General features: G+C 39.3%; 1 long non-coding RNA gene across 1 annotated transcript; it reads right to left on the bottom strand.

The window, feature by feature from the left end:
* Positions 1–1,307: 1,307 nt before the first annotated feature.
* On the bottom strand, positions 1,308–16,600 carry LOC134156734 (uncharacterized). The gene is made up of 3 exons (XR_009962042.1): positions 16,197–16,600; positions 8,240–8,359; positions 1,308–2,478 (listed from the first exon to the last, which is right to left on the bottom strand). It is a non-coding gene; the product is annotated as an uncharacterized LOC134156734 (long non-coding RNA).
* Between the last annotated feature and the right edge of the window lie 2,612 nt (positions 16,601–19,212).

Genomic DNA, 19,212 nt, shown 5'->3' on the forward strand with positions numbered 1-19,212 from the left:
TGGGGAACATAACACGAATATAGCCCGGTTATCTCCCGTGAGCCGCCATCGTGCACAACTGTGCTGCTGCAGTTCCTGTCTGAAGCGTCTGCTGCCTGAGGAAAGGGCGGGGGGTCCGGCTCAGCTTTTCTGAAATTGGCCTGTTCCCAAACATAACTTGTCACTCTGTCAAAGATGGCAGTTGAAGAGTGAAAGTGGGAGCACAGACTGGTGCAAGGTGGTGACCTTCCCAGAACTGCTGTGAGACCTGCAAATGCAAGTTAAATTTGAGAGAGGTGTGTGGTTTTTCTGGCCTATTCAGCATCTCTAGGCTTGTGGATCTCTGAGGACACTTTCAGAGCTCCAGTTATGAAGAGGAGAGCCCGAGGTACCTCTGTCAGTGATCGCTTCCCCATTAGTCTGTTGCTTCTTTTCAAATCAGAAACACACAGATATTTTTTCAGAAGTGATCTGTTTTTTCAATTTCTTTCTCCCCAAGTTTGCAAGACCAAATTTATTTTTACTGGGTTGGTGCACAGGGCTTTCATGATACTGAAGTAATTTATGAAGATGGAACTGGACTAAAGTCTTTTATACAAGTCTTGAAGAGTGGTGTAACTGTCTTGTGCTGGAATACAGCTTTATGACATGCTGTAAAATACTCCATAACTTATGTGATAGAGTGGAAAAATAAATTTTCTTCAGCATCACCTTTGTGTTGCCACAGTGTACCTTTCTGTATGTTATCTGACTTCTTATGCCTCACATTCAGCAAGGGACTACTTTTATACAGCTCTACTGATACTTCCAACATGGTTGGAGCAACAAGTTGCAAGTAGTAAACTAATGTTATAAAGGCTAAGCTTAGAAAACACCAGGGAAGCTAGATATCCTGCAAAAAAGAATTTATGTTTGTCTAAAAGTAACCTGCTTGAAGAAAATTTTCTATCTGAAAAAAAAAAAAGTGTGGTTTTAGGGACATGCATACAAGCTTTTGCCTACAGGTTTGATTTGGAGACTTAAATTTTAAAATAAAGTTCAAAGCAGTAGAAACAAAGGCTTGCACAGGCAGCAGTTACACAATGGATTCAGATAGTCCAAATCTTGTTTTTCAGTGAAACACTGAATTTTTCAACTCATCCTTAATGGGACTGAATACTGTGGAAACATGTTAGGGAGAAATAGTGAGTTACTCTGCCTTTTGTACCAGACCATGTCTGGTTTTTATATATGTATTGACCAATGCAAAGATTGGAACCAGGGCATGAGTACCAGAACCACCAATCTGTTAATTCATTTATTTTTATTTTAACAAATAAAAAGGCCAGATGAGTATTTTGGATCACCATAGCTAACAATACATTTTGTAGTCCTTTGTCTCTTCAGAAGAGAGACAATTAAAAAGAGAATGTGAATCATGTGAATGTGAGGATGGCACATCAGAATATTTTATAAAGTAAGCTATAAAAATGCTGTCCCTCTGGTCTAAACATCTATTTGTCTTAAGGTTGGTCATAAGCACACGCTTCATATATAACCTGTAAAGGTCTTTGTTACAGGAAAACATTTCCATTCTCCACTCTTCAGAGCAATCTGTTAAGGCCTATCTTTTTAGCCTACCCAAGCACTGCAAGGGGTTATAAGGATGTATGAATTGTACTTCACAGCAGCAGGACCGAGCTTTTAAAGGCAATGGGGTTTGACAAGCTGCAAAGGTGGCCTTAACAGTAGCTGTGCAAAGCATTACCGTGTGCTAGATTATTTAGAATTTACTATTTTGAACAGGTTCCAGGTGTATGTGTCCTGCTTCAGAGTGGAGCTGCAAGCTGTGTCTAAGTTCAGTGACATTAGCTATTGCTCGTGAGCTAAAGAGGATTCAGAGCTAGGAAATGGCAGTCTTAAGGTGTAGTATGTTGTCAAGGCCATCCAAAGTTTGAACTTGTTCAGTGTCACTTTGGTGTGCTGTGGAGTTGAAAGGCAGAACAGCATCTGCTGTTACATGAAGGAGCTTTAGTTTGCCAGTAAATCTTAAACGAATACCAATTTTAGTCCTTTGAGCAGCAGAATCCTTTTGAACTTCTGTTGGATACAGGGATCGCAGGGATCAATCAGACTACTGCAGGCAGGATGTGTTCATTCAGTAGCAGCAGCTTTGGCACGAAAAGAGGATTGTTAGAGCCTATTTTCCCTTTAGCAGCAGGAGTAAGTACTGTAAAGAAACAGGACTCAGTAAGATTGCATGATGCATAAACAGTGTGTAATCCTCTGAATGTGCAGGGAATTATACACGAATGAGGAACAAGAACAAAAATCCACTTGTCACTGTTGCACATGCCTGGTGTTGAATATCCAAGTTTGAATTGTCTGTCAGGGATGCCTTTGTCTGCAGAAGGGAACACTAATACCATATAGCACTTTCTAGTTCCTCCTTTGGGATTTCATCAGAGAAGTCCAGAAGGCAAATGGAGCTGTATTCAGTGGTTTCAGCTCCACAGGTTTCTATTTTGTAAATCGGATAAAATGCATTCCTTTTAACATTAACAGAATTGTCTCAGGGAAAAAGTGTTTATTGAATAGGTTTCTGTAAACAATCATGGAATAAAACCTTTGGCTAGAAGGGCAAGAGAATGGAAACAAAAATCTGATAGGCACTTTCCTGGAAGCTACAGTACCAAATACCAAATGGCATGCAATCAGAAAATGGTAAGCAATCAGATCTATTGCAGAGACCTGATTATAACGATATTCTCTTTTTGCCCTCCTTCCATAGGAATGATGGTATATTCACAAAGAAAACAAACAGGTTTTGTAAAATATCAAGGATCATATGCATTATTTTTTTCTAGATTTTTTTTTTGTTGCTGTTCTTATTTTCATGGAGGTGCTTTTGGCAAAATAATCAAAGGCTATAATAAAGGGATTAAAAGATGTCTGCATACTAGCATGCATGCATATACATGCATGCATACATCCTATCTTAGGTTGCAAATTTCCATTAATTATTTTAGGAAATAAATTAAACATAGAAACAGAAACTGAAAGATCAGTAGCAGAAGGGTTTTGACAAACATAATACCTGCAGCTGCATTTCTGTTCCTATGAGAGATTTGATTTGACATCCGCTCATGTTAGCATTTGGAAGAGAATAAGGCTTGGCATATTTTACTATGTATTTTCCTCCTACCGAGGACAGAAGACGCAGGCACCCTGCTATACCTTTTAAGTTGTTCCCTTATTGCACAAATCAAAAGAGAAATATTTAAACATACTTCAGAGGTTAATTTATAACAATTAGTTTCTCACTTTAAAGATGTAGCTGTTTCCTATTTTTTTGAAATCTGTAGAAAAACAAATTGCAGGAGACCAGTAAACCTTTCTAATTTCCTAAAATAAAAAAAAAAAACAACCCAACAAAACAAACCAAAAAGTGCCCAGGAAAGTGCATCATATCTCTGTGCCTTTTCTTTCTCAGGAAATCAGAGACGAAACCACCTCAGACTGCCTCAGCTACATGTTAAAACATAAACTTCAACATGCAGGAATTGTTGAAAATCGAAGTTTTATTCCAGTTATTATCCCTAAACTCATAAGATGCTGATGGCCTCAACTGTGAAGGCTGCTTAGGTTATACTGACATATTAAGTGGATGTCAATGACATTGTCTAGCAGCAAGCAACAGAGCTAGTCTCAGCAGCTGAGGCTGGACAAACTCAATCAGAAAATAGCGTGTGCTTTTCTAACAGCGAGGGGCAGGTTTTTGTCAGCCATGCAGAGCTACGCAGAGGTCCCCATCACTGAGCTCCAAACCAAGCCTGCTTATCTCTTGAAATAATGCTTTCTAGCTCAGCAAGAGATTTTAGGGCTTAGTACACGATTGATGTAGGGATTCCTGTGGTCTTTGTTACAGGTCAGATGAGCTTATATAACTGTCATGTCTTGTCCTTCGCCCCATGAATCTTTTTATCAGCTAAACACAGGGGTTAGGATATACATCCAACAAAGATTTCCTCACATTCTCCTTTCTGCAATTCAAAGTTGTACTCCAGTGTATCAGTATTTGGTCATGTGAAACAGGAATGTATGTCACCTGGCTTTTAAGCAGCAACAAATGCAGCACGTGAGAAGATGGCATGCTTTCCATTTGTAGTTAAACTTAGCTGTGGAAAGTTGTGTCAAACCTCAGGCAATGTAAAACAAGCTACTGTATTACAGTGGCTAAGTAGTCTGAACCACTTTATCAGGGCAGCCACAGTTCATCGGTACTCACCTGGATGAGTGAGTCCAGATTTGCTGCAGACCTATTCTGCCTACAGAATTCTTAGACAGAAAAATCCCACTCTGAGTGCAGAAACCAATTCATGTGTTTTGGGGAAAGAAGAGCATAATGTTTTGTAATATATTCTGAGTTCTTTCCTACAAAAGAGTATACTGAGTTTGAATTATGTAATATGCTATTATTTTTATTAGATAAAAATACACTTTATCCAGTGCAACAATGACACTATAAAGAACAATAAGCTGCATATAAAAAATATTGAGGAATCTGATTTTAAAGCTGTTGGAAAATTCCCGTGTTGACTTCAAGGAACTTTGGATCTGCATAGTTTGATTTTTTAGCTTTTAGTGTAATTTGAGCAGTTGAAGAATGCCAGCATGGAATATATGAGGGAAGAATGCAAAAAATTTCAGAGAGTTGACCACTGAAATCACCTGAGATAATGACTAGGGGAATGTAACAGACCAAGCAAGGAATAGTCAAATGCTCATGGAAACGTGCAGAATAATTTGCAAAGGTCTGGGTGCCTCCACAAATGAGAAGAGAGAGGCAACAGTAGCTGACTACATGGCAGGCATTTAACATGCAGAGTCATGGAGCTAAGCATTTCTGCGATGAGCTCAGCTGTCACTAGTGATGGAAAACTCTCTGTTTGAGTAGACAGGGGAAAATTTTAAGAGGTGTAACAGACCTGTTACCACTAAGTACTCAAGCTTACTCATGCTCAGGCTTGAAGACTCAGAATTTATTTTTCTACTGTCGTGGTTTAAACCCTATTGGCAAATCAGCCATGGAGTCTGCTCCCCCCCCCCCCCCCCCCCTTTTTTCCCTCCCCCCAACCACCCACCTACTCCTGGAGGGATGGGGAGGAGAATCGAAAGAATGTAACTCCCACAGGTTGAGATAAGAACAGTCTGGTAGCAAAGGTATAACACAAATCACTACTGCTGCCACCAATGATAATAATGATAAAGGAAATAACAAGGGAAGAGAATACAATACCACCCGCCAAAATGAGCCCGACTGAGCAGTGAGTGCCCTCAGTTACCTCCTAGGCATGCCATGCTGTGGTATGGAATACCTCTTTGGTTAGTTTGGGTCAGGTGTCCTGTCTCTGCTTCCTCCCAGCTTCCCCTCCTCCCTGGCAGAGCATGAGGCTCACAAAGTCCTTGGTCAGAGTAAACATCAGTGTTATCAGTGCTGTTCCCAGGCAGAAAGTCAAAAACACAGTGCTGCACCAGTTACTAAGGAGGAGAAAAAAAATGACTGCTACTGCTGAACCCAGGACATCTACGAAGATTTAATCTGTTTTCACTGAGACCAGGCATTTATCATTAATATTGTTTGACCTAGGAGATTATCTGCACTCTTAAGTTTCCCTCTCTGGTTGGACACTAGTTTTGGCACTTTTATTTCATTCAGAATCACCAGTAACTTGTTTTCCAGCTCTTAATGTGACAGGTAACAAGGACAATGGAAAGCACTCAGTGACAGATGCAACCTTGTTGCATCTGGAGGTGCAAACATGTTTTCAGTTTAGCATGCTAAAGGGCATCAGTTCACAGCCTTAGGTGGTTTGGAGCATATGTTGCTGCTGAAAATAAGAAATAAAGTGTATTTTGAAGACAGCTGTCCAGGCATGTGTGCGTGGAGCATTTAACTCTCTGAACACTGGGAAGAAATGTCTAGACTGAGTCAAACTAATGAAATGCCTCTGATGGTAAAAATAAGCCTGCTAGAAGTCCTCTTGTGAGCAAAATGCATTAGTGCTCTTGTACACTGCTACAGCACTTAATGTTTTCTGTTACAGTTTCCTTAGAAGAAAATTGCCCTTGATATCACAATGATATTTCAACATTTTTTTAATACCCAGACCCCTATTATTAAGCATTTTTTTCCTTTATTAATAGTTGATGCCTCTGTTTAAGGCTTCAATTCGAAAGTATCTTTCAAATCTACTTTATTAGATTTTGAGTAAATGTTCCCCAAATCTCCTTAGCATTTTGTTAAATATGAATGTCATATATCTTTTGATAAAACCTACAGAGTTAACTGCCTAATAAAATACTACATGACTAAAATGATTATTAATATTTTAGCATTATGCTGAAGTATGAGTGTTCTCCCAGCAAAGGTATGAATCACTGGTTTTTCATTTCTTTAATTCTTTATTAATTGGTACTTGAGGCAATAAACCATAGCATATAACTTTGGCTTCAGATAAGGTTTAATGAGTGCCTGACCTTTGCTTGGATAATTCTGTCAGTGAACCGATTCAAGATAACCCTTTGAAGCTTGAATTCCTGTATTGAATGCTACTTGCTTTTCACTGTCCTTGATTTAAATGGACGGGACTGAAAGTTGGCTTTTTATTTGGAAAAAAAAAAAAAAAAGGCCTCCATAAGAAAGCTTTCTTTTAAATGACTAATTTAATGGAAATTTAATTTTGTGTGTCTCTCTTTAATTATTCTGCAATATAACAGAAGTCTGGTTATAGCTGGAACTAAGGACCACCTATCCTAACTGAGTTATATAGCCTACTAAGCTGTAATAATCAGCATGATGGCCCTTCCACCTAAATGTACATCATGCATATGGATTTGCAGTAAAAATCCAGCAGAGTAAGTCCTAATTCTTTTAGTGTCCCACAGAGTACACCTGGAGAAATCAGAAAGTTACTGCATAAATGAAATTGTATATTAAGTGGGGGACCTGATACCTTTCAGGTAATTCTTAAAAAAATGCAGATAGTCAGTCTCAAAACTTGCCTGAAGTCTCTTGAGAACAGGCTCCCCCAAGGGATCTCCAGTACTTTCTAGTTCTGGCTGGATTTGAAATAGCATGAGAGCAGTCACTCATGCTTTAAATTGGGATTTATGTTTTCTATTGCTCTCTGAATCCCAATGTGCAGTTAGGCATGAGGAAATGTGAAAATGACCCACCTTATTCTGACTCTAAAAATATTTAATGATTTTAGACATGGCTGAAAGATGTAGACAGTGTGTTCTGTACCTTAAGATATATTTTTTCTGGGGGAGTTTCTGACTACCATACCTAGTGGTAGTATCAAAGTATCAAAATATTTGTTGCTGGAAAAAAAGTAGAACCTGATTTCATAAAAAAAAAAAAAAAAAAAAGCAGCCCATATAAAAAGCACACAAATCCGTTAGATCTGTTAGAAATAGCCCTCTTATTTGACACTAAACATACATGAGGAAGCCTAGATTAAATTCTTTCTCTGATCTTTGGCAAGTATGCAAGTTAAGGCCAGACACATCTTACAAGAGTACCTTACACAGTGACTAGCATGACCAGCGTGTACAGTATATTCTCTATTGAAAAACTGTTTCTGTGAATATAAAATAAGTAATATTTATTGGAGCAGGGTTTGGAACTTGAATCTGATGCTTTTGAGGCATTTTAACCCTCAACAACAAATAGCTAATGATTGAGTGCAAAATATAACAGCTTCATTTCAAAATGCCTTTGTTTTAGCAGTGTTTTAAACATATTCAAGGGTTCAACTCCAGTTTTTAATCAGAAAACCTGAAACTAACTGTCAGGGATATACAGACAGGGGAGACTTTATCCCTGTTCTTTTATGAAGGGAGACAATAAACACATTTTAAAAAACAGAACCACATATGTATAGTATCAGATCAGATCAGTAAATCTAGCTTGAAAATTATATTATTGTCAGATTCCAAACAACTTTTGGGTTTTGTTTTGTTTTTTTTTTGTTTGTTTGTTTTGCTTTTTAAAAGTTCTATACTTGGTACCATTTGTTGCAAATAATTCACATCCTTGGGCATTCACAAGTAGTTTAATGAATTACAATTGCATTCTTCAATAAAATACTGAAAAGAAAATAGCTAGTCCTAGTTACATGCTTAAATAAACGTGTTTCAATGCTTTGATAGTTTTGCCCTAGGAGTTGATCTCATCATTTGCACATGTTGATTCAAAAAATTTGAGAATTTTTACCTGCAAAATCTGCCAGCTTCCCAGTGGAATCACACTCAGTTCTGTATGGAGATTTAGACTCATTCTTCACACTGAACCTGCCATTTGCAAAGGCAAGATATCAGGGCTAACAGAAACAACCTAGAAAGGAGAAATAGATCTAGCTGCTTACAGCTAACAGCATAAAACTATGGAAACAAGCTGCCTCACTATGGTTAAGAGACTCCACTCCAGTGAACAGAATTAATTAAGTTCATTTCCACGCAGGACTGCCCTTGGTCCACAGAGAGTCAAAGGGCAGTTGAAGAGTATAATTACTTGTGTTAAAGAGAAAATGGCAATGGGAGTTAGCCCAGCCTCACAATGTGATTTAAGAGAACAGCATGCCTTCATTGTATTTTTAGATTGATGTGGGTGAATTACAATTCAGGGGGAAAAAAGCTCTATGTGAAACAGTACTTACCAGATATAAATGGAAACACTCATTCAAATTCTTCATTCAAAGTACTGAAGAAGGAGAAAAAGAAAGAAAAAAAAAGGTAGCCGCTCCTATAATATGTCCAGCAGAAGGAATGAATGGCATTAATTACAGTTTGCTTGAGATTGACATGAGAATAAAAAACAACTGCTGAATAAGGACTACTAATTTTCAACCTTATTAGAAAATATTAGATGTTGTGTCCACTCATTCCTTTTGATCCAGTATGCACTAAAAATTTTTCCATTTCCACCTACTCTGCCCTGCACCATTCACCAAAGTGTAACAAGCATTTTAACAGCCTAACTTGGACTATAGACACTGTACCTCTCCAGGCCTTTTCCAAAGCTTGCATAGGATCATATATTTTTTTGTTGATACCTTCCAGGTGATTGGCAAGTTTTTGTGGCACCTATTTTTTATTTTTTCCTACTCACAATGGTATTTGGAATAATTTAGTACAATTCTGGATTGCATTTTTACCTTAACCGAGTGATATAAATGTAGTGAGAGTCAGCTCTGAAAATTTTCCAATATGGGGACAATAAAAGAGAGGCATATTATTTTCTCATGGACACTGGGGTTTCTCTGCTACTTTCACTTTTTTTTTATAGTATATCTGAATATTTTTAATGGAATAATATCCAATTGCAATTTAAGCCTCCTCAAAGGATACTGGTCAGCTTGAAAATACAGGCAAAGATGCTAAAGGAATCATGTGGTTTTTTAGTTGTGTTAGCACTGTCTCTGCTTCTGTTAACATCAGCAAGTTGTCCCATAGAAACAGGCATTTTAACAGCTGTCCCAAACATTTATCTGGATCTCTGTTAGCTTATTACTCTTGTTTCTTTTGTTTATGACCTACAAAGACACTTTCACTTCAAATGAAAATTAAAAAATAACTTGAAATATCAGCTGTATCAATGTGTGGGCTCTTGTATCCTGCTGCTGTGGTAGAGGGATAGCTAACATGAGTAAGAATTATGGTTATATCCTGTTGATGTAGTGTAAATACAGTGTTGTGAAAGAACTGAAATTCACTTGTTTAGTTCAAGATTAGGTAGTTAAAGGCTGAATTAGTGTTGTCTCCAGCCTATTGTGTTACCACTCTAATGCTCTAAGTCATTTGAGGGTAGAGCTGTGTCCTAACTCAAAATTCAAATTCAGGACCTTTTCTTTCAGAATAAGTCTCACCTAAATTACTTCCTCTATTACTTTTATAAAATACTATGTAATTACATCAAGAACTCCCTGAAGTACCTTCTTTCTTTCCCTGCTCTTCCATGAGAAGTTTTAGATTCAATGATGATGTTGCTCAATGAAAATGTGCTGGCAAAGCTAATTGATAGTATAAAATAAGAAATCAGCTAAAAGACCAAGGCCAGCAGGATTATACGCAAAACTGAATTCTAGTTCATTGAGCCACAGATGTTAAAAGTAAAAAATACAAAAAAAAAAAAAACAAAAAAAAAGGTCAAGATGTAATTTCAAGACTAAGCAAAAAAAAAAAAAGAAAGTCAGTATTACTTTGAGTAGAAGTTGCTGTGCTAGCTGACTTGGACTGAACTTCTTGTGCTATTTCAGTTGTAAATGGTTCAACATGAAAGCTAAAACTGTGGAAGCAATGTTAATTGCTGAATCAGCTGTGTAGTGAAAAATCAGAGAGCTCAGAGCAGCCTTCAAAAAATTCACAGTGGTTTCAAAAAATATTGAAACGAGGAGATAGAGAAATAAATGAAACATGAAACTTGCACTTCAAAATGCACAGATGCATAAGAAAAAGGGTAGCAACAACATAATGATATGTAATTATATGACAATATTCATAGACTAGAGCAGTATAAAACAAAATTGATGAGACAACTTACATACATAAAATACAGCTATTCTGTTTATTTGGACTAGGTCCTCTGTAGAGAGAAGGGAAGGAAGGAATTTGAAAGGATTTGTATGATTGGAAAAGACAGAGTTGTTTGTCCAATTGCTCATACAGTACTAGATAAAGGTAAAGTGCTTGTGTGATTTAGTGTATCTGGATAGCAGATGCTAAGAAATATAATTAGAACTTCCCATGTGTAGGAAAGACTTACAGGCTTCAATGACAGCATTGCAGTTTAATAGGCTTCTGCATCTGATCTTGTTTCAACTGGAGTGGCCACGGGAAGTTCAACAATACTGGAAATAAGCAGAGGAAAACTTCCTGCACTTCAGACGAGGTTTTAGTTCTTTGCAGTGAACCTGGTTATATTTATTATAACAGCAGTGAAGGAGAAACTGCTATATACTGCTGGATTTGTCATACCTACCGGATTTGTCATACCTACCAGATGTGTCATTTAAGAACACAGTTAACAATGGTGCCTGATAATATCAGCAGAGAAAGATCTGGAGGAATCTCCAGACAAATAAAATATATTTTATGGGCCAGATAATCCTCTACAGGAGCCTGTCTATTTTCATTGTCTATCCAGAGAAGCCATGGATACCTGGAGTTCTGATTTTGATGGCTCAAGACAGATGACATTAGTCTCACTCATACTGAATAAATGTAGACATTTCTACAGTGCAGGAAAGCTACAAATTAAAGAAAAAAACCTCTCAATTTAGAAATGCTAGGAAGCCCATAGCATGCATTTTCTTAGTGTGATATTTTATATACTGTTCAACCACTCTGTTTCAGTTCCTCAGTTTAGCACATGTTCTGGCAGCATCTGCCCATGTGACAAGTCCTGTTGCTCTGACTTGCTGCTGGGAAAATCCATTATTCAAACCCTGGTTGGAAGAAGTTGGGTTGAGCCCTTGCTAGCATCAAGAAAAGATATACCTGTCTGTTCCTAGCAGGAACAGGCTTTCAGCATGGTTATGTGAACTATGATTTTCTCATGTGTCTTCACTGTCCTTTTAATATCAGTGAGAGTGATGACTTCCACCACCATGACGACCTTCTTAGGAGGGTTCACATTGCCCACCTGACATGCTTAGGGAGCTACTTTCCCAGGGCTCTGCATACAGCAAATGGAAAAAACTTTCAGAAATATATTCAGATGCAGCTTAAAGGCTCAAGTTTCCTCCTAGAGGCTATAGAGAAATCACACAGAGAGTAGCTTTCTAGTTTAGGCCCAAAAGTATTCATTTTCAAGTAGCAGAGACAACACGGTCATATTCTAACCTGGTACCTAAACTATGTGAATTCTCCCATAGAATTGTCGTAATTTATTTGATATTTTGAAGTCTGTAGAAATGTCAACAGGCAGCTAAACATCAGCAATCCAACTAATTTGAATTTAATAAGTTACAAAGCCAAAAAAACAACTGAAATTCATTTCCAGTAGTCAGAAACATCATGCATTTCAGTCCACTAAGGTGAGTCCTCTGTTGCCATCTTAGTACATTGTATAACCAGGTAAATATTAGGAGCATAGCTCCAGGAGTGAGAAATATCGGCATATACAGATGGATACCAAAAGTGGATAAACTGCATCTTGCAGTTTAGTTTCATCTGGAAGGAATATAGTTCCCATGGAATCAGGTAAGGTATTTGAAATCCTTCAAAAGCTCATATTAGGTTCAAATGCCAAAGGTGCAGGGTTAAAAAGCATCTCCTGCCTGTCAGGCCTCCAGACAACCTGCTTTTATTAGCCCCAGTTTTCTCTCTCAATGTTTTTGTATCTGACATGACATTCATTATGTCCCACAGAGTTAGGGTATTAATATGATTTGCTGTTCTCCACAAGATGCAGCACATTTAATCCACGTGACAGCCATTTTGTAGAATGAGCAGATGTATTTATTAATCACTTGCTATGAGTTTCTAAGTTTTATTACCTCCACTTTGGGATCAATATTCTTAATTGTTCCTTGCTGTGGCTGCTGCATAAGGTAATATGTTAGCAACTTCAGATTAGAAAAGAAATACTGATGTAACATCTAAGATTTCTTAAATTATGAATGAACTAATTTTTTAGGGTTGGAATCCTGGAGAGAAATAGACAAACAAAGAAAGGGTTTACGTTCATCTTTTCAGTTTGTTTATCTAGCTATGTCAAGATGAGCTTTGCTATAGATTTCTAGTTTCTCCTTTGATAGTAGCAGTATCACCTATTTCCATCTGAGAGTTTCTTCAGGATCAAGTCTGTTGTGGGAAATGGCACAATATTTCTGTATTATCACTATCTGAACAAGATGTCTTTTCAACCTATTTCCTATTCTTAAAGATACCAGGAACAGCAGATCAATTTTACATCTCAAATCCCCTAAACGCTTACATCAAGTATATGAAGTTCAGAACTGAAACTTTACAGCTAGCGATAAGAGACATTTTGTCTAGAAGGTGTGTCAGCTCAATGCAAGTTTTCACATACCTGATTTGTCTCTGTCTCAAAAAATGTTTCAGATTCATCTTCCTGGAGGCTGATGAGCTATTCACTGTTATTTCCACCGGGATTTCAGACTATATCCTGAAACGGCTGTTGAAAAAAAAAAAATCCCTGGTGATTACAACTCATTTTTTGAAATTGGGTCATTCTGTCTTCCCATGCCTTGGGATAACCAATTAAAGGAAAGAAAGCTAAAGAACAGAATAAATGCCCAAAACTCTGAGATCTTCAGCCTGTCATCAGTCTTCAGGAGCATCAATTTAAGTTTTCATGGTAAAAACTTAGTGTCTTGAGACCCTTCATAATAGACTTGACACAGTTTATAAAATCAACAGCTCTAGCTGCTTACTGTATATTTAACGATATAGTGATTGTCACCAGAAGACCCTACAACAGCTGTAGAAAAAGACATTATGATGGAAAAAGGTCACATATTTACCACAAAATTATGGCAGAATATAACTGAATTTCATAATTTAGTCCTATATGTCCTAAAGAATTATGATGGAAATATGTCTGAATCTGATGAAAATATTTTCAAAGAAGGGTGTTCTTTTGTTGAAGTTTATACAAAGATTGGAAATTGCTTTTCAAAACATCATTTTAGTAAAAAAATGATAAATATTATTTTGTACACAATCTACCAATGTACTGTTTTAACCATTTCCTCGCCAACATACTAGTTTAGCATTTCAAGATGATGGCAACCTACCTTGGATTTAATATTACATTATTTTTGTTGTTACAGTATAGTAATATAAAAGGGAATATGTGAATTGTAATGTTTTCATTTGATGAAATGGAAAATTTGTATCAACAACTATAGCATTCAAGCAAGGGTGGTAAAAGAACTAGTTTGAAAGAGGTTGTATCTTAATTATCTTGAAAATTGTATGTATTAATTTCCACTAGATCTCAGAAAAGCAGAACTTCAGAAGACTGAGAGAGGTTTGAGATGGTGCCAGTGTACAAAGGAATGAACTGGATCATTTGGATAAACACAGCAGTTGGTCTGACATGAGTTGTGGTCAAAATAATGGACAAGGTGGCATGGGATTCAGTTTTTAAAGGACTAAGGGATAGATATATATTAATGTAAGTCAACATGATATCTAGTACTCATATTTAGAAGCTAAAATGCGGATGGACGCGTGTATTGTAGGGAAGTATTAGGAAGAAACATGAATGCTGGAAGTAATTGTGTATATTATATAATTGTGTATAATTGTACATGCAAAAGATATGTGTACCTGCATTGTCAAACTGGCCTTTACTGGGCCAGTAATTTGCAAGTGCAATTAACTGAGTTTAGCTAATTTAAACATCTAAGTAGCAATTGTGTATTTGTGTCAGATCCCTTGACATCTAAATGCCTTAAATTGGGGTGCAAATAATTGTAGAAGAAAAACATGTGCCTGTGAGTTACAAAAATCAAAGCTGTAGAGAATCAATACCCTCCAACAGACCATCATATATGTCTCTTATTTTTAGATAATGATGGCAAAACTTTCCTCACAAATGTTTTGCTGTATCTATATACATTTTCCTATATCTTGCACTGCTGATCTGAAAGAAATTCTCTTGCTCCCTCTGAAAGGTAAACTATCTTTCAACCATAGCTTACCTTATGCATCAACAAAATGCAAGCATTTTTGTCTGTATCAGTTTGCCAACATTTGAAGCTATTTAACTGGGCTGCATATATAATTGGCTAGGTACAGAAAACACTAACCACAATCAGTAGCTTAATTCCTTATTCTAAATTGTTCTTAGGTAATAGTAAGAAGAAAGGCAGACAAACACCCCCCCCCCCCCCCCAAACCAACAAAACGAAACCAGAGACAGAAACCCCAGAGAGGATCTCTGAGTTTTTGCCACTAACCCATAACCTCAAATTCTGTTTGCATAATATTCTTAGGATCATGTTTGTTGGTTATTTGATGTATTTGATAGAGGACCCATGTGACAGAAGAATGAGGTTTAGAAAAATAATTCTCTCTGGAGTTTTATACTTAAAATACTTAATGATCTTCATTTGCCATACAGGACATTATTTAATCCTTTTTCCCTCTTTTTCAACTCCTTGAGAATTCTCACAGCAAACACTGACCAAAGAGTACCTCAGCTTAGTTATCTGAGTAACTCATAGAACATGAGAATGATGATTTATATGTTTTTTGAATGAGTTTTGTTACAGTAGAATATATTAAAGGTGTAATAGTATTTATTGTATTCATATTTAGGTAGGGTGGGAATAACATATTTGTCAAGATTTATGTGAATGACCTTTCAGGGATGTGATTCATTTCTCCACCGCCCCCCTGAAATTAATAGAAAATTATACAGTTGTTATAGGAAACATGAATTAGATGAATTAAGACATACCTAACAAAAAGAAACATCTAGAAACATCTATGGTAGTGCCTATATATAAAGGAAATGTCCTGCCCCCTTCTTGTCCCCCTTTCCTTTATTCCTTTTACCAGTAGTTTCCATGACTCTTTTTCCTTGTCCATCTGTTTAATTTTATAACATCTTTCGTGGCTGCAATTTTGAGCAATAAGGACATTTTTTCAGTAGTTTTTGTTTAATTGTTTTTTTGGGGTTTGCGTATTTGGGGTTTGGCATTTTTTAATGGCATTTACAAGGCATTTAGAAAGAAGTGACCAGGAGATGCAAAAAAATCCTCTCCTTAGTTCTGGTAACTTGCTTCTGTGCAAGTCATTAAGAAAATTCCTTTTCAAAATTTTTTGCAGGCTAAGTTCACATAGGTTAAACCAAATCGGGATAAAAGTGATTTGATTTGTTAAGAACATGTAATTAAGCAGGAAGTAGTGAACTATATATTCAGGATCAATACCAGCAATTCAACAGATAAATCACAACACTAGACACTTACTAAATGTTAGCATACGCCTGAACATTCCTGAACAGCTTTCTATGGCTCATCCTAGAAAATTGTAATTGCATCCATCTTACCCGACCTCCTTGGGTTAAATGCACCTCACCCCAGAAGAAATGTGAATCACAAGCACCACCCTTCCAAGCCACACACCCCTCCTGTGGGAATGTTAAGTGCAACTATACTGCTCCCCTCAACTGCTAACCCAAAGTAAATTCATACTTGCACATCCATGCAGGTTCCTGTGCATTGCTCCACATACTGTCATCCACCCCACAGGTTGCTCATAGCCTCTAACAGGGAAGCTCCTCTGGCCAGTCTTGTGGGTGGTTGTGATATCCTAGAGCAATTGCTGGAAATGGCAAGCTTGGCATTAACTGCTACTTTTTCCACTGCAAAGTTTCTCTGCACTGCTATAAATACTTGTACTTCTTCTGTACTTCTTTCAAGCTGATTCTTCTGTTAAAAAATCCTCTTTTCAGTTCCAAGGTTTAAGCCGGCTGGTGGCCATCTTCCTCTTTAACTTGATAAGTTTTGCGCAAACACCCTTTTTGACAGTTTTGGGTTGTTCCATCGAGATGTACAGTGCACGCTCAGGTTCCTGTCTCAGTGGCTGTGGCTGTCCAGGCCCTTGAAAGAAGGAAGAAAAAGAAACCGACTGGGAAAGTGTACAAAGAAGATCAGCAAAGATGGTGAAGGGTCTAGAGAGCAAGTCTTACGAGGAACAGCTGAGGGAACTGGGGTTGTTTAATCTGGAGTAAAAGGAGCTTGAGGAGACCTTATTACCCTCTACAACTACCTGAAAGGAGGTTTGTAGCAAGGTGGGTGTAAGTCTCCTTTCCCAAATAATAAGTGATAGGATGAGAGGAAACGTCCCCCCAGTTGCACTAAGGGAGGTTTAGATTGGCTATTAGGAAAAATTTGTTCACAGAAATGGTTATAAAGTGGTATTGATTCTGACTGAGTTGGAGTTAATCTTCCTTATAGCAGCCCTCATAGTTCTATGCTTTGTATTGTAGCTAGAAAGGTGTTGATAACATACCAGTGTTTCGGCTACCGCTGAGCAGTGCTTACACAGCATTAAGACTGTCTTTCCAAGATTCCCTTTTCACCAGTAGGCTGGAGGTGGGCAAGATCTTGGGAGGGGACACAGTCAGGACAGCTGACAAAATCTGCCAACAGGATATTCCATAGCATATGTGTCGTGGTTTAAACTCAGTCAGGTAATTCGTTCGCTCACTTCCCCCCCCTTTCTTGCCCTCCCCCTGCTCTCGGAGGGACGGAGAGGAGAATCGAAAAGAATGCAACTCTCACGGGTTGAGATAAGAACAGTTTAGTAACTAAGGTATAACACAAATCACTACTGCTACCACCAGTGATAATAATGATAAAGGAAATAACAAGGGAAGAGAATACATCATCTCACCACCAGCCGACCGATAACTCGCCCCCCCAGCCCGACCAAGCTCTGACCGATACCTCCTCTAACCCTGCAGACTCCCAGCCCTTCCGGCTAACTCCCAGTTACATCCTGGGCATGACGTGCTGTGGTATGGAATACTTCTTTGGTCAGTTTGGGTCAGGTGTCCTGTCTCTGCTTCCTCCCAGCTTCCCCTCCTCCCTGGCAGAGCATGAGGCTCACAAAGTCCTTGGCCAAACCAAAACATCGCTTGTTATCAGCTCCGTTCCCGAGCTGAAAGTCAAAACATTGCACTGCACCAGCTACCAAGAAGGGGAAAAATGACTGCTACTGCTGAACCCAGGACATTATCCACCCCTTATTCCATACCATTCACGTCATGCTCAGATCCCACATTTTCAATATACCATCACTCTTATCTCAGTGCACTCTTATCTTAGTGCATGGACCAGTCCCTATAAAGCTGCTGAGTCCATCTGGTCCATGATGTCAGGCTCCATCTCTTGTAACAGTCTTCCAGAGCAGGAGAGACTGTGTGCAGTGTTCACACTCGTGAATAACCTGGGCAATATTGTCCATTGCTAAGTCCACCCCTCGATCATGAGTCCATCTCTGTGTTGCATCTCTGCTCTGATGGCCTGAAGTGCCATGGGCCCACCAGGCTCAAAATAATTCACTGTCCCCTTAAGCAGTTTCTGCAGCTTGTTGCTGGGGACTCCATACAGCTGCCTTCCATCTCCGATGCTTCCAAAGCACTGGAGGGGCCCAGTGGACTAGATACTTGCCCATACTGTCCCACATACCCTGCCACTCATCACTGTCCAGCCTTGGAGAAAACCTCTTGGTCCCCCTATATCCTCGTCTAACCCCAGACAAGACCCAGACCTGACTCTGCTTAACTTTTGAGATCAGACAAAATGGTTTTGGGTAGAACACAGTCTGTGTGTGTGCCAACATGCTGATCCCCATCACAATCAGCAGGCAGGTCCCAAGGATGCCCAAAGGCCATTCAAAACCTTCAGAACTCTCAAACGATGCTGCTGTACTTGTCACTGGGGCTGGTGCAGCTGCTGTACTTGTCGGCTCTCCCACCGCCAGCTTCTCTTTTCCTGAGTCCAGCTCTTCCTCCTCTGCCTTGCTGGGAAATGCTGCGTGGTCTCCTGCATCCTCCTGGGGCTCGGCGGGCGGCTGCCGGGGAATGCTCTCGGCCGTCGCGGGGCTGGGCTCGGCCGCGGGGCTCGGCTCCTCCGCGGGGCTCGGCTCCTCCGCCGCCTTCTCCCGCTGCTCGGCAGCCGCCTCCTTCTGCTCCTCGACCGCCCCGACCTCCTCCACCGGCAGCCGTCCCCTCGCGGCCTCCGGCCCCGCTCCCGCCGCCGCTTGGTCCCCGGGGCCGCTCTCCCGGGCCGCTTCGGCTGCCGCCGGCTCCCGGGGCCGCGCCCCCGCGGCTCCCCGCAGCCTCACGAAGATGGAGAGTAGGGTGAGGGCCAGGGCGGTGAGGAGCAGCCGGACGGCCAGGTACAAGTCCAAGGCCACGTCCGTCCCGCCCTGCTGCTGGAGCCCGCCCGTATTACAAGCCATTGCCATAAAGCACAGTGAGACAAGAACCTTAGCCCAGGCCCCATACTTGATAAACACTAACACAGCAAATACCGGCTCTACGTAAGTTACAACATTCTGAAGCTGTGAGATCAAGCGAAACAACTCTGAGAGCCAATAAATCAGCATTGTGACGAGTGACTATTAATTCGGTCAGATCTGTTGTTATCTCAACCCTTCGTGCCCCACGTTGGGCGCCAAAAAGAAATGTCGTGGTTTAAA

Source organism: Pezoporus occidentalis, unplaced genomic scaffold (genome assembly GCF_034315485.1).
Source record: "Pezoporus occidentalis ecotype Australia unplaced genomic scaffold, CSIRO_AGI_Poc_V1 ctg9, whole genome shotgun sequence".
Lineage (NCBI taxonomy): Eukaryota > Metazoa > Chordata > Aves > Psittaciformes > Psittacidae > Pezoporus > Pezoporus occidentalis.